The following is a 27964-nucleotide window of genomic DNA, read 5'->3' on the forward strand; positions in this document are numbered from 1 at the left end:
AGCTAGCAAGATAGCTTGTTTGTTGTAATATCATATGGAGGCTCTGTTGAGTGTTGTTCACTGGCGAGGTGAAGATGTTTCCCGGGGAGCAGATTGCCTCAGCAGATTGTGTGCTGAGATGCCATCATCATCAGATTTGGCTAGTTTGAGCTGCGGGATTTGTCAAAAGATTTTGTTCACTTATTACTAAATCAACCTGTTGTCAAGGCAAACCTCTCCAACCCAATCATTATCTTCCTCCCTCGAGAGGGTTTTGAAACTAACTCTGCTTTCACATTTTTATGTTACATTCTGACATTTTTCCCCCTGATGAAAGTGAATCGTATATATCCAGCATTTAATAGTCTGTCACTGTTACTCCCAGTTTGGACTTTTCCAGTTTCTTTTGAAGGGGGAAAGAAAAAAAAAAAAAAAATCCAACACGATTGCTCTGACTGCTCATAGATGCTCACGCTGCATCACTGCCAGCTTTCCTGCATTATGTCTCAGACGTACACAGATGTTATAGTGATCTCTTAATTTCCCCCCCTTCACAGAAACACACACAGATGACAGCTGCTGTCTGAACCAGCCAAGCAACCGACCTGCTACTCTTACCTGCTCGCTCGGATCGTTGCAGTCAGACTGTTTTGGAAGCGAAGGTACGGTACAAAAGCTGTCTTCTTTTTTTTCTAAAGTGGATCCTGTGTGTAATTAAAAGTTTGGAGGAGATTTGATTTGTGGGGGAGGGGGAAGGGGGAGGCTTGGATTCTCTGAGCTTTCTGAGATTGAGTTGGATGTAATGTGACAGAGTAAAGGGTCTAGTTTCAGGAGAAATCTACAGAGAACTCTTAATTAAAAGATGCTACCGAAGCTGCTTTTTAAATTGAATATCATCTACTTCTTTTTAATCAAATGTCAAGGATTGGGTTTTTAAAAATTTGGCATATTTTTGTGAAGAGTTTTGGTCAATCCATGGACAAAAAGGTCATCTGATACATTAGGGCTGCATTGCCAAGTCTGAGGATTATCATGTTTTTTTTTTAACTACGTGCAACGATGTCCCACACGAACACACTCTGCCAAAGCTGGAACCGTTTTTTGGTTATTTCACATGCGACATCTCTCTATATCCGAGTGTTTGTCTTGAGCTCTTCTCGCTGGTTAGAAGTTGGCGAGGGGCTCCGTCGAGAGAAAAAAAAAAAGAGGTGATGTCACACATTTTCCGTGTACCAGTTGGGGAGTTTGGCAGCGTTTTGGACGAGAATCTGGTGACAGTTGTTGGGGTTGTTTTCTGGCTTAACCTGAACAGAGCCAGTCCACACAGTCCTAATGAAGCAGATTAGTCGAGTTTTATAAATAAATTAGATTTTTTTTTTTTTTTTTTGGAAAGAAGACGAAGATTTCAACAAAACTTTTCAGTTTCAGTTTTCAGTTTAGCTCATGATTGTATTATGAATCTTAGATTACTGAGCTCTGTAGTGTAGAGCTAAGCAATGATGAGTATAACATACATCTATACTACTAGGATAATACGTCTGTGATGTAAATATTTGCATAAAACTGCATTATAAAATTGTAAATTTGGTTACTGTGCAGCTCTGTTTTTTAGTTATTGGTTATAAATTATAATTCTTTTAATCTGTGTTCCTGATAGTTTGTATTTTTGTTGAATATCATGATTATTTTCCTACTACTGCTACATCTATTCACTGTGTATTTGTTATATATAAACTACATCTATCCTAAAAAAAAGGCATACCTCTAATTAGGGCTGGGCGATTATGGCAAAAATCTAAATCATGATTAATTGAACTTTAACCTCGATTCTGATGAATGAACGATTATCTCCTCCCTTTATGAACAGTTATGTATTTTCACAGTTTGTTGAAAATAATGATGTTTTAAGGCTGGTAGGTCAAACATGAGGCCCGCGGGCCAGAACCGGCCCTCTGAGGAGTCCAATCCGGCCCACTTTCCTTCCTGTCTTCTTTTCCTTCCATCTTTCCCTTCCTCCCTTTCTTCCTTCCATCTGTCCTTTCTTTCTTTCTTTCTTCATTCCATCTTCCCTTCCTACCTTTCTTCCTTCCATTCGTCCTCTTTCTTTTCTTCCTTCCTTCCATCTGTCTTTCCTGTCTTCTCGTCCTTCCTTCCTTCAATCTGTCCTTTCTTTCTTTCTTTTCTTTCTTTCTTTCTTTCTTTCTTTCTTTCTTTCTTTCTTTCCTGTCTTCTCTTCCTTCCTTCCTTCAATCTGTCCTTTTTTTCTTTCTTTCCTGTCTTCCCATCTTCTTTTCACCTTCTTCCTTCCTTCCATATTTTCCTCCTTCCTTCCTTTCTCCCTTCCTTCCTTCCTTCCTTCTATCCTTTCTTTCTTTTTCTTTCTTTCTTTCTTTCTTTCTTTCTCTCTTTCCTGTCTTTTCTTCCTTCCTTCCATCCGCCTTTCATTCCTTCCTTCCTTCCTTCCTTACTTCCTTCCATCTTTTCCTCCTTTAGGGAGTGTAAATAATGCTGTTTTAAGGTGTGACGCTGTGGTTAATGTCTAGTTTACTTGATCAGAACTATGTAAAGATCACGGTTTGGGTTAAAATGATCATTAAAGATATGCAACCTTTGCTGTCATGGCAACAGTGAACACCACCATTAATTGACATGAGCAAGATTAAGTCGATTAGAGTTTCTAAATGTCGGTTTCGATCATTTGTCGATTAATTGCCCAGCCCTACCTCTAATTATAATATTGATTGATTGGTGTGTCACTGCATACTATAGGCAGGCATATACACACACACACACACACACACACACACACACTGGGTTGAGGTCCTTGTGAGGTTGTCGCTTTTATAAGAAGAGGGGAAAAGAAGTGCAGATAAAAAGCATCATAGACCTGTAGCATCACGGAGAAGCTGTTGTGTCTGGAGGGGCATTTCCCCCCACGAGTTTGAATGTGGACAGTAGAGGACAGGGCCAAGGAGCGGCGATGACAGGACGCCTCATGGGAAGCCTGGTAACAGATGGCTGGCCAGATGCAGGCCTGCTGTAACCTTGATAGCATCCGAAGGTAAAACCAGCAAAAAAAAATCTTTAAAAAAAAACAACAAAATCAAGTGACGACAGAGAGCGGCAGCAGCAGTGGCAGCTTTGTGTTTCTTCTTGAGCTGTTATGATGATAAACGTCTTGTTGTGCTCCTGGTTATTGTTGTGTTGCATTCGAGTGTGTGATCACGCATATAGTTAATTGTCTTCGGTCGGTACCTCACAAAGAGAAGTTTAACCTTTTTATTCTTTTCTGGCATGTTCTAATTTGGTTTGTTTTGGTTCACACCATTTGATTGCAAGCGAACCATAGCTTGTAAACAACAGATTAATGGACTCACAAAGCTTTTACTAATTGGAAAAATGTTCCGGTCGACTATCATCCTGCAAAGTTTGGAGGATTTGGTGTTGTAGACGGGTCAAATTACTCTGGCTGCTCTCACAATGATTTATTTATCTGAGCTGGTTTCCAAAGTTTACCTTTTGTGGTATTAATGCAGTACCAGTTAACGGAACATGAGGGGAAATTCAGCTGAATATAAACATCATCGGAGCTCGTGATTCATCTTTGCTTCATTATGTTATGTGCGGCTCTCCAAGCATGAAGAACTGGTTACTATCACATGTCAGAAGCCGTCTCCTTATACACAGAGAAACCTCGTCTTTATCTGCTGCCGTAGTCAACCTTGTTCTTTAGGCAAGGTAAGTGGATTTTGTTTGGCACCTTTTTTTAAACATTAGAAAAAAAGACATGTTTTAAATGAGATTGAAGATTTCATCAAATAGAATAAGTGATAAAACGGGAAGATTCAAAATACTTCTGAAGAAAAAAAGTGACATTGTCTCTGTGAGAGTTGAGTTCAGTTGAAGCCCCGGTGAGAAAAATGTCAATTTATTATTCATTTTCTCATCAGTTAATCCTTTTCTTGATTAATTAATTAGAATGAATCTCATAAAAAAGTGAAAAATGGCCATTAAAAAGCTAAGATTAACATGTTCAAGTTGCTCTTTTTGTTCGACCAACAAACCAAAGCCCAATTATATATATTTAACTATCACAGAGGACAAAGAAAAGCAGCTAATATTCATATTTAACATTTCTGTTTCATACGATCATCTAAACAACAGTAATCAGTCAATTACTCACAAACTGTTTCAACTGTCATTCTCACCTGCTGAAGGGTTCAATGGAAATGAACAATGCCAACTTACATTTACTGACTTTGATTCGATGGAAATTGGCGAAGAGCTGTCAGACCTGATCTCCAGAGACGTTTTAAGGCGTGCTCCTGCAGGTTTGCACCCTGCTGTGGGTGTTATATGTATTTAGTGGGCTGGATTCATCTGACAGGTTACATGCAAAGATGTGAATTCCTACAAATATGAGGATTTTAAAGTGTATAGCTAAAGAAATGACTCAGGCAGATGGATCGTCAGATGAAGTCAGACTTTCTTTCTTTTTTTTTGTGTGTGTAACTTGTTGAAGTGAACACGCTCACACGGCTGAACAGTAGTGATCTTTTGTCAATACTAGAACAGATGCCTTCCTGCAGCAATCCAGGCAGCAGACTGTGAAGCCAACGCCACCCGCAGCCTGATATTCCTCAGCCCCTTCGAGGGCTTTTGAGCACAGCAAAAAAGGGAGAGCCGTGATCAGAGCTGGGAACTAGGCTGCCGAGGTGGGGCGGCTGTGAGAAACGAGAGGAGGCGGAGGAGGGTAGAGGTGTCAGCCGTATAATTGGGGTGAGGAGATCTCTGGGGTGGATAGAGGGAAGCTTTATTAAGACTGCTCGAGTCTGATGCGCTCGCACGGTCGCCTGGCTCTTCCTCGCACACCCACGCCTACGGGCCAATCTTCCATTTCCACAAGAGACTCTGTAACAACAAAGGGATGAAGGGCAAAGTCCTCAAGCTCCCTTCAGTCACAGATAAGACAAAAGACCCCATTACTTGAAAAGCACTGATGGGGAAGCAGCAGCGTATGGATCTGTCTGTTTTGGAATCAAGTCCTATTGTTCTCTGCCTCTGACTGCTAAAGCTAAGTTGCTATTGCTTATTGATGGCGGAGAGGTATCCTGAGATGCTGGAGCTCTTTGACTCATTTGCACTTCAATGAGAGCCGCCAGCATCGTTGCACCATATACACCACAGCTGGTGATTGGTTGACAATATCGTTGAATTCATTTATTCTTCGTAAAAGCAGATACCTGCTCCTCTCCTCGCCTGTTTCCTTTAAATATTACAGGTTTTTTTATTTCATTTTTAATGCATTAGCTATTCCACTGACACATTTAGACAGCGCACGCTTGATACGCACGTTATATTCTCCTTTTTATAATATGTTTTGGGCGGGGAGCCATCGCACATGCACGCCTTGAAAATGTATTGAGAGCAGAACATTTATGAAATATTTACAGCTCAAAGTCTCGGCAAATATTGGAAGCTCAGAATGGATAAAAGAGGGAATAATCTCTCTTGTTTTGGCTCACAAGGGAAAACAAACTTTCCAGGGTGACTCCCCCCTTTCCCAACGCCCCCTCCCTCCATCCCCCCCCCCCCCCCCCCCCCGTGACTGATCGTATCAAGTCTGATGCTCAGATTAGGAGCTTAACTGCTCAATTTCCTCCCGCTCTGTGGAAATTGAAATGTTACTTTTGAGTCAATGAAGTTCCCGTAATCGATAATTGTGTAACCCTTTTCTTTGTGTGTGTGTGTGTGTGGATGAAGGCTTGGTTGGTTGGACTCGGCCATCCAGAAAATGTTTTGCCATTCTCACATTTTTTTTGTGAGTGACACAACAAAGATTTGGAGTTGAAGTAGGAGGCGGTTATGGGGAGAATTAGCGGCCTCCCTCAGTTCTCGGTTATAAATTGGTTTCTGTGGAACTCATGAAAAAAGGGGGCTGGAGTTCTGTTCTCTGCTTTCTTAGTAGCTTGTTAATCCCCCACAGCTCCGGCCGGAGGGAGAGCCGCTCGCACACACACACACACACACACACACACACACACACACACACACACACACACACACACACACACACACACACATAGCCCCTCGTGGAAATGGCGCTCACTCCTCCTCCAGCCCTCTTTCCGTCCTCTTTCCACTCTGTCCTGCAGGGCTTGGCTAATCCTCCGCCTGGTCATGGTGGGGAGATTGCCGGCTTTTTCAAAGCCCTTCGCTGGCCCGGACTTCAAAGCTACAGGGATACAGGGGACTTGAAGAGGTGGGAGAGAAAATGAGGTCCCGCGCATGCAAAAAAAAAGAGCGCAAAGGGGGTTCGCCTCAGCTTCTTTTCTCGCGTGGCGCTCCTGAGGTGACACTGAGAAATATGTGGTCTGAAGGGAAAAAGGGGGCTTTGTTGATTTGGGGGAAAGACGAGGACACGGACGGTCGTCTGTGGACATCTGAAGGTGGTGATGGTGTGTGTGTGTGTGTGTGGAGCTTTCATTGCTTTGCTTCTGTTTAGTTTAATTAGTTAAAATCAATACAGCACATAAGCAAACACACCTGTAGAAAAGATGTGACACATATTGAATATTGGACGCGTAGCTGATACATAAAGACAAAAATGTCTATAAACTATAAACTGCTTCAAGACGCTCGGTGACATTGAAGCATGACACATACCTTCTGTGTCTCATCTGTGCTGCTTAAACACCAACAGGTCTGCAGTGTGTTGCGTTACGTCGTCTATAACCTTGAATCAGAGACTTTGCCTCATGTCATAATTCATAGTGCAAAGAAGGGGGTCGATTACCCCAAAATTAATCAGACAAATTCTTCCATTGTTCAGAAAGTTAATTCACTGTGAATGAGATCAGTAGATTGTTGAACCCTCTCTCCTCTCGACCTTATCCTTTTTGTCTGGGAATAATCTTATCAAGGTCTCATCAATTCAATCTCATTCAATTGGATTCACAGGATGTCTGGATGCCTCAGATTTTGGGCTCTTTTGTTTTTTTCTCCTTCTTCTTCTTCTTCTTCTTCTTCTTCTTCTTCTTCTTAGAGATGCAGCCAGAAAGTTTCCATCCAGTATTTTTTTTTGGTCCAATTGTTGTTGTTTCTTCCTGCCATGAATTTCTCTAATTTGATGAAAATTTCCCCGAATGTTGATCCTGTTAAACTGTCAGATAACAGCCAGCGAGATTAGAGCCCAGTTTATGCCAGATGAAGGAAAAAATTCTCTCATGATGATGATTATTATTATTATTCTTCTTCTTTTGCATAATAACGGACGGCGTGTAGTTGACTGTGCTGGAGCGCCTTGTATAAAAGCCCTTCACATGTTCTGGCACTGGCGAGTGGATTGGGAACATCATTTGCATTTAAAAAATAAATTAAAGCAGACGCTGTGCTCTGATTTAATGTTCCATCCGACACTTTTTCTTAATTTAATATACTTAACATTCTTCTTTCTTTCTCTGCACCCTTTCTCTAATAACATCCTGCTTTTTTATTATCTTCCATTTAAAAAAAAGGACTTTAAATGCAAAGTCAAAGGTTTTGTTTTCTAAATGAAGTGGTTGTCCATATGCTTTTCTAAAGAGCCTATTGACCCCCTTTTGTCCTCTTTTATTGGGTTTGGCCCGTTGAATGCAGCCCATCAAGTGTCTTAATGGCTTTAACAATTCAAAAGGTTCGCTCGTTTAAGGTCTTTTATCACAGTGAAGCGTGATTGCTAATGTTCACCTCGCTCATCATGTGTACGTATATCTGTGGAATTACATTAAGGGGACTCGGGAGGGGTTGAGGATTATACATGATTCCTCTTTTTTTGATGTTCGTAAAGTGTGCAGTCGATACGTGACTCAGACAGACATTAATGTACACACACACACACACACACACACACACACACACACACACACACACACACAGACACACACACATACATGCACATATACACACACACACACATACATGCACATATACACACACACACACACATACACACACATACATGCACACATACACACACACACACACATACATACATGTACACACACACATACACACACACACATACATACATGTACACACACACACATACATACATGTACACACACACATACATGCACATATACACACACACACACACACACACACACACACACACATACATGCACATATACACACACACACACACACACATACATGCACATATACACACACACACACACACACACACACACACACACACACATACATACATGCACATATACACACACACACACACATACATACACACACTCTACCATTTAAGCGCAAGATGTCAATAAGCCATTTAAATCTCCGCCCTGGGGTAACCCGCCGTAAAGGTTAGTTAGCTTTAACTCAACAAGGAGGATTATGTCATTAACTATGGCTTCCTTAGTAGCAGCTGCGATGGAGTTTTTATCTTATTCCAATTCAACTTATGTCATTAGTACCGCTTACTTAAAATGGATTTCAGATGATATCGGTGAGCTCCGGGTGCAATTATAGAGTCTCAGTTTGTTTACTGGAGTCTGAACCGTAGAGGGAAAAAAAAGTTAACTTCATCGTTTGTTTTTATGGTTAATTAAAACCGCTCGGTGACCAACGGCTGGTAAACAAAAGTTACAAAACTTCCCTTTAAGCGTCGTCATAGCAACGGACTTTGATGTGCTTTCTCATTCTCTTCTTCTTTTTAAAGTCTTTATTGGAGTTGAGACTGCAACTAATTATGATTTTCATTAGTTTCTAGTTGTTGTTTTTTTGAATGAATTATTAGTTTAGTTAAGTGTGAGAAATTCCCATCACAGTGAGTCAGATCTTTGAAATCAATTCAATGATAGAAAGTGAAGAAAAAGCTAATCAATTAATCACACATTGATTTCAGCACATTACAATTGCTCGACTCATCAGTCCATGGCAGCAGACGTACAAATGATGCAAGTATGAGTCATTTAATCCAATAGTTCAGTCCTGTTGTCACTTTTTGGGAAAGTTAACTTCCAAACACACAAAAGCACAATCGACTGTTCGTGAAACAGATTAGAAAAAAAGAAGAATCACAGATTTATAAAGAAATGTCAACCATGAATGGATTGTCAGGAATTTTGATGATTTGTTTTGAGTCATTTTTTACGCTGCTTTTAACCCTTACATGCCACAAATGTCTTTACATATAAAATAACATTTAACCACCAAAAAGAGACATAAAAATGACTAAAAGAGACACAAATTGACAAAAAAAAACCTTAAAAATACAAAAAAGAGACATAAAAATTAGTAAAAAAGAGACTCAAATTGACAAAAGGGACATAAAAATGACTAAAAACAGACACAAATTGAATAAAGAAACCTTAAAAATACAAAAAAGAGACATAAAAAAGACTAAAAGAGACTCAAATTGACTAAAGAAACCTTATAAATATTTAAAAAAGACAAAAATGACTGAAAAGAGACTCAAATTAACTAAAGAGACATAAAAATGACTAAAAACAACCTACAGTTAGTTTTGAGTGACAGCTGCATTCTAGTTACCATGGTAACTATGAGATGGAATGACTAAAGAGACTCGAAACTACCAATAAAATAACATTTCCATCATTATTGCTATGTTATATTTTCATGTCTTAGGTAAAATAGGACATGATATCATGTGATAGGAGATGTTTAGTGGTTTAAAAGCTAAAAAATACACTCTCTCTGCTCTCTTAATCACATTTATTGATCAGTCAGATCCACTATTGATTCTTAGACCGGGTCAAAACTGAACCAGAACATACTGTGAGGGTGAAGAATATGAACAGTATGTGAGGGGTTAAAGGAACAATGACAACATTTTTAGCTTTTTTTTTTTTTGGACCTTTTTATTGACCAAATAATCAATGGATGGAATAATTGGCAGATCGGTCAGTCATGATGATAAGTTGTTAGTTGCCCTACAAGAGATTATTGAGTGTTTCCGGTCCAGGACGACGTTGAGGAAGCGACCGTATCGACCATGCAGCCGATGCTTTATGGACACAGTTGATGCTGAATGTGGTTTATTGACCGGAAGCTGTTTGCATGTGGATGAACTCGTGTGATTAGTCTTATTGGCAGCGGCACAGTGAACAACAACAACCTTTTTTCTCTTTAACCCTCCTGTTGTCCTCGAGTCAAGGAAGGAAGGGAGGGAGGAAGGAAGGAAAGGAGGAAACACGGGAGGAAAGGAAAGAAGGAAGGAAGGGAGGGAGAAGGAAGGGAGGGAGAAGGAAGGGAGGGAGAAGGAAGGAAAGGAGGAAACACGGGAGGAAAGGAAAGAAGGGAGGAAGAAGGAAGGAAAGGAGGAAGAAGGGAGGCAGAAGGAAGGAAGTAAAGGAGGAAGGAAGGAAGGAAGAAGGAAGGAAAGGAGGGAGGAAGGAAGGAAGGGAGGAAGGAACGAAGGAAAGGAGGGAGGAAGAAGGAAGGAAAGGAGGAAAGGAAAGAAGGAAGGGAGGAAAGAAGGAAGGGAGGAAGGTAGGGGGAGGAAAGAAGGAAGGGAGGAAGGAAGGAAGGAAGGGAGGAAGAAGGAAGGAAAGGAGGAAAGGAAGGGAGGAAGGAAGGAAGGAATGAAGGTAGGAGGGAGGAAGGAAAAGAGAAAGGGAGGAAAGAAGGAAGGTAGGGGGAGGAAATAAGGAAGGGAGGAAGGACGGAGGAAAGAAGGAAGGAACGAAGGATAGGAGGGAGTGAGAAGGAAGGAAAGGAAAGAAGGAAGGAAGGAAGGAACGAAGGAACAGTCAAAACAGACGGGGTCAATTTGACCCGGCAGGACGACACGAAGGTTGAAGACAGTTTTAATTATTTCTTCCTCTTCATCTGTCCATCAGAATAATTTAGCTGTAAAGACTCAGGTAGTTTTCACACCCACCACCACCATTCCTCCCACTCTGAAAGTGATTTAATGGAGGTGGTTTGATTTTTGGAGCTGTAACACATTAGCTCGCTTTATCTTTTTACTGCCAGTATCACGCTGCGACTGCTGCAGAGCGTTGGGCTGTTTATCTAAGAAGCTCCTCGATTTCTTTATGATTGATGTTTACGAATTCCCAGGGTGGGGGCATTAAGGCGGTATTAATTGCACAATGTATGCCATCTAAACGGGTAATTGCAAGCTGTTTGCTGGAATGTAAATGTGCAAATCAGCTTGGGTTTAATAGTTTGTTTATTTAGATTGTGGCCGCTGACAAATTATAAGGTGCTTAAACTCACGCCCTCTGCTTTATGAGGAGTCAATGTGCTGGTTGTTGCAGGTAATCCTGTTATATGGATTTATTCAGCTACATTTGTTAAGAGACATATCAAAAGTTAATATATTAACAGTAGTGACAAACAGCACAGGGGTGAGATTAAATTCTCAATTATTTATGATTTATTTCATTTAAAATATGAGATTTTTGAAAAATGCTCATTATTAGCTCAGAGAGGACAAGTTGGCGTCTTTAAAAAAAAAGCTGCAACCAGAAAGGTTTGATGTTAAATGACTTTAAACGAGGGTTAAAATTCACTGAGGTCCAAATTAAGAAAAGTTTCCTCAAGTGAAGGTCCAGAGCATCATAATGTCCGTGTTTTTTTTCAGGTCCTTGAAGTAGCATTGTAGTTACATCATCATCTGTGTCTAGTAGGTAGATTGTACCTACTACTGTCTGATAAACACAGTAAAGTTCATTTATTAGTATTTAGACTCAACTTGTGGGATTCAAATATATAATGAAATCAATAAAATGAGAATTAAAAAAGAAGATTCTTTCCGAATATCAAATAAGAGTCTCTCTGCATGTCCGAATGCATGGATTTGATTGGCTGATTACCGTAATAGCTGGAGACACTGCGCCCGTTAAAATAGAAACACTCAGACAACATTTAACAATCCTCAATATTTCATTATGCACAGGTCCGGATGGGATGGCGTCTGGGTCCAGATCCGGACCGCAGGCCACCTATTAGTGACCTTTGACCTAAACATTTAACCAATAGTGAAAATTACTTTCCTATTGATTTAATTAGACATATTAAATGTAATCAAATTGTCGTCTTCGCTCACAGACGTCTGCAGATATCAGACTGATGTGATGTTCCGTCTCTCCTTCGCTGATAGCCAATAGCGGTGTAGAATAATGAATAATGTGCATTTTTTAAAACATGCATAATCATATATTTTATTATTATTGGTTAATTATCTTGCTAATAAATACATAAGACATTTTTACTTCTTTTTATTTTGAATTGTGAATGGTTGCTAAGCAGTATCACCGAGCGCTATCGATTAACTGACTCAGTGTTTTATCACTAATTCTGTGTCTTTGGTTGTGTGTGTATGTGTGTGTGTGCAGCCTGGTATGTAAACAGTTGTTGTCATGGTGCCGTAATGAAACACGCCATTAACTTGTATTAACAAGATTTAAATATATGGAAATCCGTTGTGAGTCTCGAGGGTCTTTAACTCCAGTAAAAGTGTATATTTATAACCATGTAAACCTATAAATAACTACCTACTGTCTCATTTCTGCTCCTGCATTGGATGTAATTATCTTGATGCCTTTTTTTTTTTTTTTTCCTTCTTTCTCCGGAGCAGTTGGACATAAAAAAAAAAAAGTGGTCTTTTGTCATGGCTGCCCTCGGTAACTGTGCACGCTGTGACTGACCCGTGATAGATGACTTCTCTATGGTAGCCGACACAGGTGGACACATCCACTAAATCTCCCACTGTCCCAAGACCCCCCCCCCCCCCCCCCCCCCCCCCCCCCCCCTTGCCCCTTTAACTCCCACTACTTTCCATAATATCGACCATCTCAAACCCCTACGTTAGTGCATGTGTGGGTGTGCTTGAAATGAGTTCATCTTCTTTCACCCCCCCCCCCCCCCCCCTTCTCTCCTCTCTCTGCGGGCCCCGGCCCCCTGCACTCACTATCCAATTTCTGCCCAATTGCAAGATGAAGAAGCGGAGCGGGCTCAAACACATCCTCCTCTGAATTCCTCCACACATCAGCACACACCTTTTTTGACGGGGGCTGATCCATAGAGAGAAAGAGAGAGGAGGGGGAGGGGGGGGGGGGGGGGGGGGGGGGGGGTGTTAAGAGTTCTCCTCCATAAGAACCTGTGTGGCTCAGAGATCCGGGGGGGGGGGATGAAGATGTTTGGAGGGTGAAGGAGGTGATTACTGAGGCCCGGCTGCAGAGAAGCAAGATGACAGATTTATTTATTTTTCTTTTCTTTTGTGGCACAGCAGAACCTTTTCAGATATATAGACGAGCACAAACACTTAACAGCCCTTTTCTTTCTTTTTGTGGTCATTTTTAATCATTCTGTCATCCTTCCACCCCTCCATTATTTGTTCTCTCTCTCTCTTGTGTATTCCTTTTCACCTGTGTTATCACCTCACTCTCCACCTTCAACAGAGCCATGATTGGATGACACTGAGCTCCAATGATCCAATCTCATCCCTATTCATATACTTCAGAGTTCTTTCCCTCCTCCTCCTCCTCCTCCTCCTCCCTTCCCTTCTTCTTCTCCCTCCTTTCCCGCCCCGGCCTCCACGTCACTCCTCAGCGAGCTTGCCTCATCTTCTTTTTTTTACCTCTTTGTTTCACACATTTTGTTTAGCTTTTAAGTCCTCATCCCACTTATCCGACTGACTTGCCTAGCGTAAAAAAGTTGACATGGCATCACAAGCAAAAGGCTTGGTAAGCTTTTTAGAGCCAGTCACGGTGCACCAGCCCCCCCTTCCCAACCCCCCTCCGATTCTCCCCCCCCCCAACCCCTCATCGTAATTACTGCTGAAACAAGCAGCTCTGGGAAGTTTCAGCGCTGGTGGACCCGTCATTACTGACAATCTCCCAGCCTTTATCTGCCATAGCTAAGACGCTCTCGCACCGCGGGGCTGTGATGATTGCCTTACTGAGCTGGGGGAAGAAGAAGAAGAAGGAAGAAGACGAAGGAAAGGGAGAAAAAAAAAAAGAGTATGATCAGAGAAAGAGAGTGGCGTGCAATTGAAGGTTTTTCATAAGTGTTCGAGGCGTAGCGCCGTAGCTGAAGCCCCTCTAACAGTAAAAGTGTTTCAAACCTGCCAGACGGCTATCGCGGTTTCCATGGCGATTTGACACTCTCTATAGCTCAAAGTGGAGAACTTCAAATCTATTACACTCACGCTGTCTTGTCGGCCATGTTTTTTTTTCAGATCAAGTTGTCCACACACACACACACACACACACACACACACACACACACACACACACACACACACACACACACACACACACACACACACACACACACACACACACACACACACACACACACACACACACACACACAGGCCTTTTTGAGCTGAGGAGGTGTCACCAGTCATTTTGCATTCTCGAGGAATCCTTGCATCCACTTGCAGCTTTTTTTCTTCCCTCCTCCCTCCGAAGATAAAACGTGTATTTCTTTCTCTACATCTATCGGCTGTCAGTCACAGACCGGCTCATAGAAGTGGCACCTTGTGTGTGTAGGAGCACTACTAAAATATTTATGCCCTGAAAACTCAAAAACTAGTATTCCTTGTTGTTGCTTTATTCAGACATTTGACCTTCAGTGAGCAGAGTTTGGCATTCGTGTTCACATTAAAACATGGAAGAGCATTTATGATCCAGTATAAAGCGGAAACTTCATATATGTGAATGGACTTTTCAGTAACCGGTCGTCAAACTCTTGAAATAAAACTTATTTGCATATTCTTAGATACTGGATTTTTTTAAATGAGACAAAGAGAGAGAGACGGAGAGTAAATGTGCTTCTAAGAATTCATTAATTGAGCTTTTTTTGGTGGGAAAACCATATTAAACACAAATTATTACAAGTCAAAGAAGATTTTTTTTAATGCTTTAAAACATGTCTGCAGGGGCTCTTTAAAAAGCCGGCTCATATCACTGTTTTATTTCTGTACAGTTGAAAAGGAAGAGCGGCTCGTCTTGTTTTAAAGAGCTGCTAAGTCTGATAATAAATCTCGGGGCCCATTTGTGGTCAAAATGCTGCTTTAAGAAAAAAAAAGAAAAAAAAAAGAAAAGGCTTTTCTGTCCTTCTGAAGAAACTCTGTATTTCTCTCTGGCATTGAAATTAATCCCTAAACGTTAGCATAATGGCTACCAATCTGTAGTAGTAACCCAAAGGCTCAGTAAATGTTCTGTGCTGCGGACTGACCAACTGTTATCACCAGCCTTTTCTGCAGCATATACTCCACCTCCTGTGCCCAGTGTTTGTGCTTCAGCGTTCCATGAAATAGCTTTGGCTACGTTCGCCGGCTTGTTGGTGTGAGATTTCGCGTGCATGTGTCCGCGAGCGTGCGTGTGTGTGTGAGAAGCTCCATCCGGCTCCAAACAGACGTAGGACCGCTGCTAAAGAGGGAAGAAGGGAGGAAACCGTGCTGGCAGGGAGCAACTTCGACCCAGCAGGTAGAAACAGGTTTCATTACCTACCTGCTTGGCTGCAAAGCACCTGCCCCAAGGTGGGGAAACAAACTGGTTCTTGAGAAAACAACACAGACATGGCAGCATGAGGGAGTTCACCTTTTTTTCCCCCGCTTCTCTTCTCTCTAAAGGACACTTTATTTTTTTGACTCATTTTGGCTTCATAAGAGTGAAGAAATGTATTTAAAACTGCAGAATCTTGATGTCAGGCACAATTATCATAGATGCTGATTTGGAAACGACGGCTCAGTGTTGTTCCTCTGCTGGTATCTGGACTACAGGTAAGATTTAGTGTTAAAAAAGTCAAAGCTCCAGCAAAACTTATATTATAGAAACATGTATTAATAAACCAACGAGTTTCGGCTTTGAGCCTTCATCAGGGTCATCCAATTGGTCTGTTAATAAGGTTGTTTTATACTACAAGTCTTGCTGGACCTTTTTGACGTTTTTGGACTTTCTCCCCTTCTAAGTGCAACTTGCAAGTAGGTGAAGTTGTGCCAGAAGCCTCCATCCTGCTTCTATAAGTTATACTGTTAACAAAATACCGAAACATAGGTAGATACTCATTCTGTCATTGAGTACAAATGACACAAATGGACTGTCATTTATCATAAATCCACCTTTGTACTGTACATGCAGTCAGAGAGCGACGGCCACAGCCATGAGCGGAGGCATTATGTTGTTGTTTTGTCCGTCTGTCCCGTTCTCGTGAAAGCAATATCTCAGGAATGCATGGAGGGACTTTCTTCAGATTTTGGCACAAATGTCCATTTTGGATTCAAGGATGAGCCGATCAGATTGTGGCGGTCAAAGATCCGGGTCGTTTTGGGCAGTGATTCAAATATTAATATGCTAATTGTGACAACGTTTCATACAAAAGTGATTATATCTAAAAAAAGGTGCAAGGTCGGCTTCACTGTGACATCATCATTTTCTGCAGAAACACTTTTCTGAGTGTTTTCCAAAGCCCCATAACTCATAGACAGGAGGAGAGATTGGGACCATATTTCACATTTGGTCAGGTGCTGAATTGTTGACATTAATCTTGGGGTGTGTAACCTCACATCTGAAGCTTCGTCTACTGTTGTGGCTGCAACTTTGTGTTCTACCAGAATCGGCTTTATTGTTCCAGCACGGGAACACACACAAGGAAAATAGGTTTAATACCTCTTTATTAAATTCCTTCACGGTCTCCACTAATATCACACGAGTGCGGACAGACGTGGATGTAAACTGCAGCTTGACTGGTTGGCGGAGGCACAGAAACTGGAGGCGATATTTCCAGTTTTGTTGTGTTGGCTCTGGACTCACTCGCATGTTGGAATTAAAACTTGAAATTAAACAGTGACTTTGAGTTAAAGCTCTCAATGCTGCAGAAGGAAAAACGCCAAGCTTGAAACGATCCAGAGTAGCTGCTGATCCAAGCCTTTTTTCTGTGCTCTTCACGCCATTCAGGGCCTGCATCCATGCACACATATTGAGCGTATTAAATTCTCTCACTTGTTTTTTATTATTTTTGCATCTCATGGGTTCCTTCCTTTTTTCACATTTTTTTCTCAAGTGTTAAAACTGTGAAGCTCAGCATTAATTGGAGTGTGTTTACATCCACTTTTTTAGGTCATTTTACACATAGTCACATAATCTTAGGGGCCAGAAAGTAATTGGAAAGGTTAACAGCACGAAAATGTAACTCATCATAGTTTCTATTTGATTTGAGTTTTATCTGAAGTCTGAGCCTCGGACAGAGGGTATCTCCAACAGACACGTGATATCTTCAAACAGCCTGTACTGAAGCCAGCATTGCTTGTTTTTGGGGGCTTTTTTCCTCCGGTCTGGTCGTTAGCAGTGAAACAGTTTGATTGGGATCATGTGAATAACTCAACGAGTGAAGCACATGCTACTGTCTGACCATAAAAAACTCTTTGGTTTCCGTCTCGGCCTCTATGTTTAGGAACATTGTTCTAAAATTGGGACACTGTGTTTAAAAAAAGGCCCACAAGTTCAACACTGTTGACCTGCTATAGATGTAAACACTCAAACTAAAGCTTTAACGTCAGCGCTTTAACCTCACAGTGATTGTTTTAAATCCAACATGCTGGAATACACAGCGTAAACAATGGAAAACCTAACTACACTTATATATGTTTGTTGCTGCTTATTCCTCAGGGCCCTGCTACCAGTTTTAACATCCCTGGCAAGCTACTACCCCATAATCTCATAAATGAGTCACCACTTTATTCCTGCCCAAAGGTTGTATGCATAATTCAGAAAAATCGGACAAAAAAGAGCAATAAAGGAATAATTTAAAATTCCCATTTTATTGGTGTTTGTCTCTTATTACTGTTTGGGTAGAAGTATGTAAAAGTGCAGCACGGGGAAGGTTGTTTTTATGAGTTTGACGCAGCAGGAGGATTATTTTTCCCCCCAAGGTTTGTTACTGTCTCTCCTCAGTTGCCTGCACAGGTTTCGGATATGCTCTCCAACTGCATAATACCACCTCAGACCAGGCGCAGCGTCGTCTCAAGGGCAAAAACCTGAATAGGGAAGTAGCTCCAAGCGCTCTGTTGACGAATGAAGCTCATCCATGTGCCAAGTTCAACAAGTCAGCCACACTTCCCTCCTCTCCATGCACCCTTCTGCCCGTTTCTCCCTCCTCCTCCTCCCTCCCCTTGCTACAACACTTCATGTCCTCCCTCTTTCAAATGGTAATGGAACCGAACCGTGCTGGAGCTCTACAGCCAGAAGCGAACTCTTTCTTCTGAGCGGAGGATTTATGGATGGTCATGCAGAGTTTTTAAGGTTTGGCCCCAGCAGGCACTGAGAATTTTTCCTTGTGGCGGCATCATATGTGGCCACAGTCTCAGCAGCGTAGACCGCAATACACCGAGGGCTCTCATGCTATTGTTATTACGCATAACGTAACAAACTCCAGTTTCTGTGCCTTCTGTCCCCCCCCCCCCCACCACCACTTAACGCTTGACAAATACTACTGATGGTAATTTGAGGTATTGTTGCTCAGCTTGCATGCTAGCATACTGACAGCCATCCAAACTATGACAAAGTGAATCAGTTCAGTTTCCCTCTTTAGTAACACAAACATCTCACATCATCAGTTGTTTCACCATCCCGTTTCCCCTCAAAGTCTTGTTGTTTAGCCAAAGAATAGACAATGACGATCAAAAAGCTGGAGCTCCGGCGTGTCTGCTGTCTTAATGTGTTTGGTTTTTGTGGACAGCATTCACACGATCACACATAAACTACAGAGAGAGAGAGAGGAGAGAAGAATCATCGTTTTTGCATGCAACCGTTTCCTGTTGTTTAGTTACTCTCTCGCCCCGGTTCATCCCACAAACATCGGCCCGTCAGTACAGCTGCCAGATAATAAACAGGTAATATTTTCCAGACTCTGTTTTGACACATGCAGCACTGCTTTAAAACTGGCAGCTGTTAAAGGTGCAGTATGCAGAATATAAGGGATTTAATGGAAAGTGCATGACAGAAATAGAGTAAAGTATTCATTAGTATGTTTTAATTAGCGTTTAATCACCTGGAAATATTTAGTTTTTCATGCAAAGTTTCTTTAGTTTTGGCTTAAATGATTGTGCATGTAAGAACAATACAAGCATATGCAAAACAGTGCAGGTGTTGACATTATAATGACACAAAATATATGAACAAATCAAATGAACAGCACCGATTGTGTGTCCGTGTCCTGCATCTGTGTTCAGAGCAGGTTTAACCTTTACATACTGTTCAGGGTCTAATTTGACCCATTTTTACATTTGAAAGAAGGAAAAAAAACTATGTAATTTTAGCCAGAAATTTGATGACTTCTTATGTGACCCAGAATATATAATATGTTCGGCTTTCATTTATTCAAAAATACAGTTTATTCACCATTCATCATCATCATCATCATCATCATTTATTGGAAGCCTTATGTTCTCCAGTGTTATATATAACGTTGGACCATCAACAAAAAAGTGTAAAAACTAAAGAATACACACTCTCTGCTCTCTGAAAGCTTCCTTAAAAGTTAATCAGCAATTTATTAATGACTCATGAATGATTTGTGGTTCTGAAGTTACACTTTTTTTATCAAGGGGATACTTTGAAATGCTTGAACATGAACAGTATGTAAGGGTTAAATGAACAAAGCTGTGAGTAAGAAAATTAAATATGCATATAAAAACAACACAAGCATTTTAACCAAAGCAATGTGCTTGTAAGAACAGCACTAACACATGCAAACACATCTAGGGTGCAGGTTTTAACATTAAAATAACACGAAATATCTCAACAAATCAAATCAGCAGCACTGATTAGCTCTACAGCTCAATTATTTAATCATGATTATTTTGGCCAATATTGAGCTCAGGATTGTTTTAACACTATTACTCATTGAGACACAGAACAGAAATGCATGCACTCTGTTTTTTAAGCTTAAAGTCTGTTTCTGGTACATTTAATGAAGCATAATCTGCACAAGCAGCTGTTTAAATCACACAAATATCCCATTGTTTATGTGTTTACACTGTTTACACTGATTGGTCTGTGAGCTCACCTGTTTCACTACAGGCAGATTCACTCAGTATGGTGGGAAATAAAAATCAATCTAGAAATACAAACAGTGATTTCTTCCCGCGGCGCCGACATGAAAACTATTTTGGTTCGGTAAGTTTCAGCTGTCAGCCGGCCTGGTGAAGGCTGGTTAGCCGGCCGCCGCTCCTGTGGACAGAGACACTGAACACAGGTTTGAGTCAGTCTGGATTCGTCTCACTTCCTATTTGGATTCAGTGAAAATGAGTTTTGGGCGACACCATACTGCCGTAATGGATAGAGGTGTGCTGGATTTCTAACACAAGACAAGAGGAGAGAGCATCATTGTTGAAAAAGAGGTAATCTTTGTTAGAAACCCAGCCAGGTTTTTATCCTCTGATGCCTCTGTGGGGGAGTGTTGGTGGTGGAGATGCTGCTGGTGCTTTGTGGTTCTTCCCTGACGTGTGCAGCTGCCAGCTTCAAAGCCTCCTGGATACAGCTGTCAACTGCTGCAGCCTCAGGCTCATCTAAAAAAGCTCGTTTTGAAGCAGCGGTCAGCGAACCAAGCCGTGTGCATGACTCTGTGTATCTGTTGTTACGGTCTGCTCTCATTAACCTGTTCATCTCCTTGGTCAGAGATGGCTCCTTATCCTTTTTCCACCTGGTCCAGGCTTTTGATGGAACAGTATCTCCATGACACTCATGTCCACATCTTTGGGAATCAGATGTCATGTTCCTCTCTCTGCAGCCAGTGTTGCACAGATCGGGTGCTGTTGGATGAGGAAAACGTTCAAGTGTCTTTTGTGTAGTTCCCCATCGCGTCACCACATCATGGATCAGAGCCTTCTGTGGCATGTTGAGGGCAGCCTCAGTTTCCTCTCTTCCAGCTCCATGAGAAGCTTTGGACCAGATGATGGCAGGCCTTGACTGCTGCGTCAATTCTCTGATTTTTCAGAGCCTTTGAGTAGGCCGTGTTCAAATTATGGCCAAAGCACCCAAGACACATATCTGGGAACTCATCAAAAAGCTGAATCATGTTTGTTGCGTTTGTCTGTGGTTATGCAAATCAAGTCTTTCTAGCTGATCTCACCCTCTTCTTGCATGCTTTCAACAAAAAAAAGCTTTCTGATGTTGTGAGCTGAGTGATCTTCTGGGAAGAACTCTGTTTTCCAGGCAATTTGACTGTAGTTGCCAGTGTTGGGTGGGGTAATGGACAGTGAAGCTGGAGTAGGGTCGGCCAGCTCCGCTTTCTCTGTCCAGAGGTCAGCGGTTGCAGCAAACATCGAGTCTCGAGCCAGACTTTTTCCAACGTCAGCTTTAACCTGGTTGTTCAGGTTTGGGATGTTAATGATGGCCTTTTGTTAATGAGTCAACACAGCCTTCATCATCCTCAGACAGCCGGGCTTCTAATGATTTGAAATGGCTTCATGTGCTTTGTGATGTAATATGAAAGGACTGCAGTGAGGTCTTTAGCTTAGTTTTTGATTTGGGTGCATAAGCAGTCTGTCTTTAAAAAATGCTTGCTCCAGTGTCTCTGTCGGTGTCCAGGGACTAGTAGCATCATTGCATTTGCATGCTGCTGTAATACTAACCATCAGGAGGTTTACTGTTAGGTTTCATCACTAGTTTGAACACAGGGCATTCAGGTTACGCTGTATGAGGCATTGGGACGATGTGAACATTTCCTGTCACGATTATCCTGACCAAAATAATTATGATTCATGATATCATCTCAATAATCATAAAATATACTTAAAACCCTTAAAATGACACTAAAACATACCAGAATAACTTCACCTTACGCTTTAAGAGACACATATTTGTATTGCATCACATATGACTGATCTTTTTTGTAATACAGTCAATCAAATAATGAGTGGAAATATGTGAACTCCCCATTTGTGCAATTCAAAATAGGTCAGTGATTCAATATATAACTGTACGTCAGTGAGATGGACAACTTTATCAAGTCACTCATGAGGATATTCACCATTATACTGATATGGAAATTCACCACAATCAAGTTATTGGGTTTTTTATTTCAATCAGCAATCAAATCTTCTATCATCCAATCTCTCCATTATAAAGACTAGTGTACCACAGAGATGCAGGATTACATGTTTTTTTTTTAAAAGCCCTCAAACCTTTGAGAGAGAGTTCATGTCAGGATGAATAGATATTACTTCAGTGGTTCTGATTTTAAAAATTGATTGAAATGAAGCATTTTACCAGAGCTGCATGGCATGTTTGTAGAAAAAAAAAAGTCCTTTTAAGAGATATGCTCACATGTTTTGGAGTCTGTCTTAAAATAACAATCACATGGCCATATGTGTGCATCGCTGTACTTTCTGGCCACTGTAATTGGGCCCTGCTCTCCATAGTGGACATGAAGTGATCCCTGTCTGATCTGTGCCTGGAGCAATTCTAGTGTAAGTGACGGAAAGACAAAAAAAAATCCACAGTTCATCCTAAAGTTCAGATGAAACCAAATGTGATGCTTGAGCAGTCCGAGTTAGACCAATCAAGTGAATATCTTCCACAGATAAAGCGCAAAAAAACTCCCTTTTTGGTGTTTAGTGTCTCACTGCTGCAGCTAAACACTGAAAACACTGTGCAGAGAAACACAAACATGAGTGTCATACTCCAAAGAATGTAATTTTGGACGTTGTTCACTTGACTTTGGCTCCATTTTAAAATGCATTTTCTTACAGAAGTGAAGAAATAAATAGACTGTGAACATTTCCTTTTAATTCTTTAACTATAGCTTTCTGTGTGTCGGTTATTATTAAATGTTTGCATGTGCTGGATGGTTCAGGTTTGAAGTCACTTCCAGGTGCATGAAGGTTTTCAATTAGGCAGTAAAGTCTTTGGCTTCTGTCTTTAAACGTATTAAACTATTACCGTATATAGTGAAATACATTTATAGGGGTAGTCTCTTTGCCAGTTTAAAAAAAAATTAAATGTTTAAATGGAAAAGAGCTACAATAAATAAAAACCCACTCAGACACTAGTCAGCACAATAAACTCATATGTCTCTATTGACATGATCTTGGCAGCACTGATTTTTTGAAAACAGCCGGACCAGTTTATGAAGGTGTGGGTCCACTCTATTAACATTGAAATTTGGAAGGCTTGTATTTCGTTACAGTCGAGCATAAATAACAAGTGGAGACGCGTTGTGCGAGCCAGCAGTTAAAAGCAGTACTTGGCTGATCACCAAGCCTATTCAAATACCCTGAAACTGATCATAATTGATTGTCTTTTGATCAGTTAAACTGCTGAACGAAACGTTACAAAGCGCTAAAACGTCAGATTTTAGGCAAGCAAGCAGTGTTTTTTTTTTTCTTTTGTGATGAAACTCCCCTTTTATTTACTCGTACTCGGAGTGTGAGAGAGGGCAACGCAGCCAAGAGTTCATGCGGAGGAAATGCAAAGAACAACAATCCGGCTCTTATTCCTGGAAATAACAACGAACAAATTGGGTACAGAGGCAGAAGCTGTTGAGAGAGGACGATCCAGGCTAGATGACCATCTGGACCTCGCTGTGTCACTGACCCCTACGGAGACGCTGTCGAATTTTTCCTTTAAATAACTCGAGCCTTTACTGCCCAGACCCTTTCTGCGAGCCTCAGATCTTAAACAAGGGGGGGAAAAAAAGCTCCAGCTCTGTTGTAAACACTGAGCTGTGTGCTTGATTACAGTTGCATACTTGTGTGCGTGAGAGGAATGGGCTCTCGCTGATTGTGTGCACGAGTTGATTGGTGGTGATTTGTGTGAATTAGTGAGGGGAGGGCTACACAGCGACACAGCAAATTGAGTCAGATAATGGAATCATACACTGCCAAGTAGACCTAACGCTGTATTTTAAGAGCACACTGAAAGCTTTCTACATTACTCATCTTCTCTTTGGGGCCTTTTAAAAGAAAATAAAATACAGTTATAGCACAATTGCAAGAAAAAGCAGAAACAGTACAACACAGATTCTCTCAGCAGAGATCTACCCCAGGTTGGCACCTCTCTAAAATGATCCCCTCTTGCTCCAAACCTCTTCATTACTCTAACAAGCCTCTTGAGTTGAGAGTGCTGTTGCGTTCTGGCAATTTCAGGCGTTTCTCAATAATTAAAGCGAAGGGTTAAGCAGCACTAGGTTGCCTCTAAGTGCTTTATTTTTTCCTGTCGGGGTGGGGGTGGGGGTGGGGTGGGGTGGGGGCCCTCTGGGACCAAACATTGGTTCACTGTATGAAAGTAAAGCAGCAGCGTGCTCAGCCTCAGCCTCATCTCTCAGGGCATCGCAGCAGCAGCAGTAGTGTGTCACCACTGCTGCAATTCAGCATAGCAAACATGGCTGATCCTCCAGGCGGGTGATCAAAAACCTGGCAACCACACCACGCCTGAATAACCCCCCCCCCCCTTGTCTCTTTTTTCTTATTTATCGTTCAATACGAGTGTATAAATAAATAATGCAGGATCAATCAGCTGAAGCTTAGCCAAGAGGGAGACTTCAGGACTTTATAATGGATTCATTTGAATAAGAGGGCGCGAGTGTCTTTGTTTTTTTTTTGTTTTTTAAGGTTTTGTCAGAAACGTTCCCACTCGTGCTCCCTGTGGATTTCACTCTTAATTGGACGCTGCCTTTAAGCAAATTGTTCATAATTCATGAGTGAGAGCACGGTGACGGGGATGGAAGAAATCCTGTCTCTACAGCAGCAGATGATGTTTGCACGTTTAATGTGCAGCGCTGCATTCATGTCGGCTTCTGCACCCCCGCCCCTGCTCAGCTGTGTTTGCTCCCAGCCTCCAACTTTTAATTTTTCCCCTTCGCTCCTTTTGTATCCCTCTGTTTCCCGTCTGTTGTCTGCTCCCTCTGTCATCACCTTGGTTAAAAAGCCTGTTCACAACCCCCTGAAACACTTAATTGACTTTTCATCGACGCGAGCTGTAATTGGCTTTTAATCACCGTTTTACATCATGTTTTGATATTCAAATCAGCGGTGTCAGTTCAGAGAAAGCGGGCCTCTTCAGCGCCTCGCTGTCATTCACTGTGGCTGACACCACGAGAGAAGCATCTCAATATTGATGCCATGTTTAACATGTTACTCTTGCTATCTGACTGAAAGGGGAAACTCGTGCACGTTGTGTTGGTGTGCACGAGGCCACATCTGAAACCACCAACATAAAGGCTGATTGGAAGGAACAATTGGGCTGAATCAAGCTAAATTGCAACCACCTACACACAGCCTGTATTCACTCTTTGCCCTGATTGATGCATTTGTCCTCAAATTGAACCCCTAATACTGAGTTTCATAGAGCAGACAAATTGGAGCGTACACAGCTGAAATCAACCAAACTTGCAATTTCAAGTGATAGCAGTTTCTCTGATGTGTGTGTGTGTGTTAAGATGTCCATAAATGTGTGTGTACATAATCTTATACAACCTAGTACAACATCTCTGCCATAAAACCTACACATTTTCAGTTTTTGTTGTTTTTGTCATAGTGGGTGGAGGATGTTCCTATTATTTTGTCCACCCCGTGAACATGCAGTACATGGAGTGGAGGCAACATATTATTAGACATGGTGCAAAGGCAGAAAATTACACACTCAGGTTGATTCAGTGACTCCATGGCAACTTTGGCACTTCCTGTTTGGATCACCTGCAGAATAATCACGAGGATGATGATGATGATGATGATGATGATGATGATGATGATGATGGAGCGTCATGCCAAAACTTGTAAAATCAGTTATTTCAAACAGTAGTAATGTTCAAAATGTACCATTGGTGGTTTTCAGTGGTTCATATATTTACCTTGAACACTCCTCTTTGCATGCATATACAGATCTATAATGTCTTTAATGCAGTTTCTATTACATAAAACTTCACAGTGCATGAAAAGCACCACTGATGAGTCAAATGACAGATATCAGAATAGCCTTATTCATACTGAAAACAATGATACATCTCATGCCCAGCAGACACATACAGTCAATCTGCAGTAAAACTGTTGGATATGAAATTAAAGCTGAGCCAGAACAGCCAAGTGGGATTAATACCTGTGTTCTAATTTAAGCAAACGCTGTGTTGTGTAAACATCACTTTTGTTCTTTAAAGTGTCAATTCTGGTCGGGGAGAAAAAAAATATGTATATTCAAATCAATAGTTTCCATTTTTAAACTGTATTTTTGGCAGGTGGCCATATGAGGCAGGAAGATGTTGCGTTTTGCGAGCAGCGGTCGATAAGTCAGGGTCAGTTTTCTGCCTCCGCTCAGCGCTCTGAAAGCAGTTCCCACGCTCTTTGCTACCAGTGGAGGAAAGATGAAAATTTGCATTGGCTGCTGCAGACGGCATCAGATATGACAGATGCAAACTTATTTTTCTTTATTTTTTTCCCCCGACAGTAAACATGGCAGCCAAACCGTAAGACGTCCATTAACTGCTCGACTCCAGGATGGACACTGGTTGTTGTTTTGTGCTTTGCTCGGATTAGCAAACGTTTCCAAGCTCTGCAGCCTTTTCTCACATTAGAAAGCGGGCGCCACAGGAGACGGGGATTAGCATGCAAGGGTATCTTTTCACTCTCTACTTTCTACTCCCTCGCCTACTTTTTTGTTTTTTTTTGTTTATCCACCATAAAACCTCCTCTCCTTCCTCCCCCCCTTCTCTGTCACTTTCTGTCACTGTCTCTCCATTTCTTTCTTTCATTTTGTCCTTTTTCTTTTCTTACATTCCTTTCCCTCCTCTGTTTACTCTCTCCTCTCTCTCTCTCCTCTCTCTCTCTCTCTCTCTCTCTCCCTGGTGGCTGAATGATTGTGAGTGACGTTTAGCAACTCTTCAGCCTGCCGGGGAGGTTTTGGTAGAGAGCCCGCTCCTTTTTACAGCGCCCGAGATGCTCCCCAACAAATTGTGACACTAAGACGAAACGTAAGCTGGCAGCCAGCGTGTAAACCATTCAACTCCTCAGACCTCGCACAGGTTTTTTTTTTCCTTCCTTCTTTCTTTCTCTCTTTCTTTCTTTCTCCGTAGTTCCATGAGACTCATTCCCTTCTCTTTTCACTCTCCCCTGGCATCCAGCTGGAGAATGTAAAAAGCATTTCTCTTTTACTTCAGGAAGAGGAAACCCGAAGGCTCGTGAGTTTTATTGCAATGATGACGCCTGCTACCATCCATCCTCCGCTTCCCTCTTTTACTCTATACCTTTCCTTCATTTAAGTAAGTTATTCAATTAAAGACTTGCACAAAAACTTGTTTTTTCCCCCTCATGCCTCTACATTTATTATTAAGAAAACTTAATAAAAAAACTAAAGGAGCTGTTTTTTAACTGTCACGACCAAAACTGCCCTGCATCCCTGCTGAAAGTCGAGGTTTATTTTTTCTCCACCTTAGCAGAAGGGATTCATTTTCCAATCCACTTGCACTGTGTGATTAATTTTGTCTGAATTGTGAGGGAGGCAATTATTATTGCAAGTAATTTTAGGTATTGCTTAATATTCAGTGGTTACCTTAGGCCATGTTTTATACATTAACTATAAATCATGAAAAATAGCAAGGTTGGAACAAGCACAGCCAGAAACCTGATTAACAAGAGTATTTCTCATAATGGAGCGTCTTGTGATTCATGTAGGTGGTAGAAACCGCACACTGTGTACTGTCTCAGTGTTACATTAACTCATTGGTTGAGCAACCTTTCATATTAAGCTTCAGCAGGTCTCCTGTTCAACCCTTCATTAAAATGCCCCATTATCTGAGTCTCTGCCCCTCTGAGGCTCTGAAACCAGCCCGATAACGAGGCCTGCCATTTAAAGAGGCGACAGTATTCTCACTGTGTCATGTCTCATTACAAACCACCACGAAATTTGTTTACACCCCTCTCATGCCCTCTTATCAAGACCTGTTTCTGTAAGGACGGTAATGGTCTAAAAAAGCCGTCATCAAAGAAAACAGGTCCCAAAATTTCTACTTTACACTGAAGTGC

At 41.5% G+C, this 27964-nt stretch overlaps 1 long non-coding RNA gene across 1 annotated transcript in view; it reads left to right on the plus strand.

Annotated features, from left to right (window-relative positions):
- The window catches only part of LOC133984141 (uncharacterized), an 81843-nt gene that overhangs the window by 22315 nt on the left and 31564 nt on the right, over positions 1–27964 (plus strand). The window contains exon 2 of the long non-coding RNA XR_009925397.1: positions 537–641. This is a non-coding gene — a long non-coding RNA (uncharacterized LOC133984141). The remainder of the gene's footprint in view (positions 1–536; positions 642–27964) is intronic.

Source organism: Scomber scombrus, chromosome 7, assembly GCF_963691925.1.
Source record: "Scomber scombrus chromosome 7, fScoSco1.1, whole genome shotgun sequence".
Taxonomy (NCBI): domain Eukaryota; kingdom Metazoa; phylum Chordata; class Actinopteri; order Scombriformes; family Scombridae; genus Scomber; species Scomber scombrus.